General features: G+C 34.7%; 1 protein-coding gene across 1 annotated transcript in view; it reads right to left on the reverse strand.

Annotated features, from left to right (window-relative positions):
- The window catches only part of LOC119592078 (beta,beta-carotene 9',10'-oxygenase-like), a 16235-nt gene that overhangs the window by 15573 nt on the left and 411 nt on the right, over positions 1-251 (reverse strand). The window lies entirely within an intron of this gene.

Raw genomic sequence — 251 nt, forward strand, 5'->3', positions numbered from 1 at the left:
AATTAACAAACAAAATTAAAATCATCGGAAACTGATTTTTTTCAATATTTAGAGCTGCCGATGAGAAGCCCGCTTTTTCAACCCAGTGGTTCGACTCGTAATGTTCAAGATGCATGTACCAATACACGCAAAAGAACAAAAACGTCAACAACAAAAAAATCATTGCCTGTCAAAGGTAACTATCCTATTCATAATGCTAATAATGCATGCATTAATGGCACATAAAAGCACCAAAACAATGAATACCCACA

Source organism: Penaeus monodon, chromosome 29 (genome assembly GCF_015228065.2).
Source record: "Penaeus monodon isolate SGIC_2016 chromosome 29, NSTDA_Pmon_1, whole genome shotgun sequence".
In the NCBI taxonomy this organism is placed as follows: Eukaryota; Metazoa; Arthropoda; class Malacostraca; order Decapoda; family Penaeidae; genus Penaeus; species Penaeus monodon.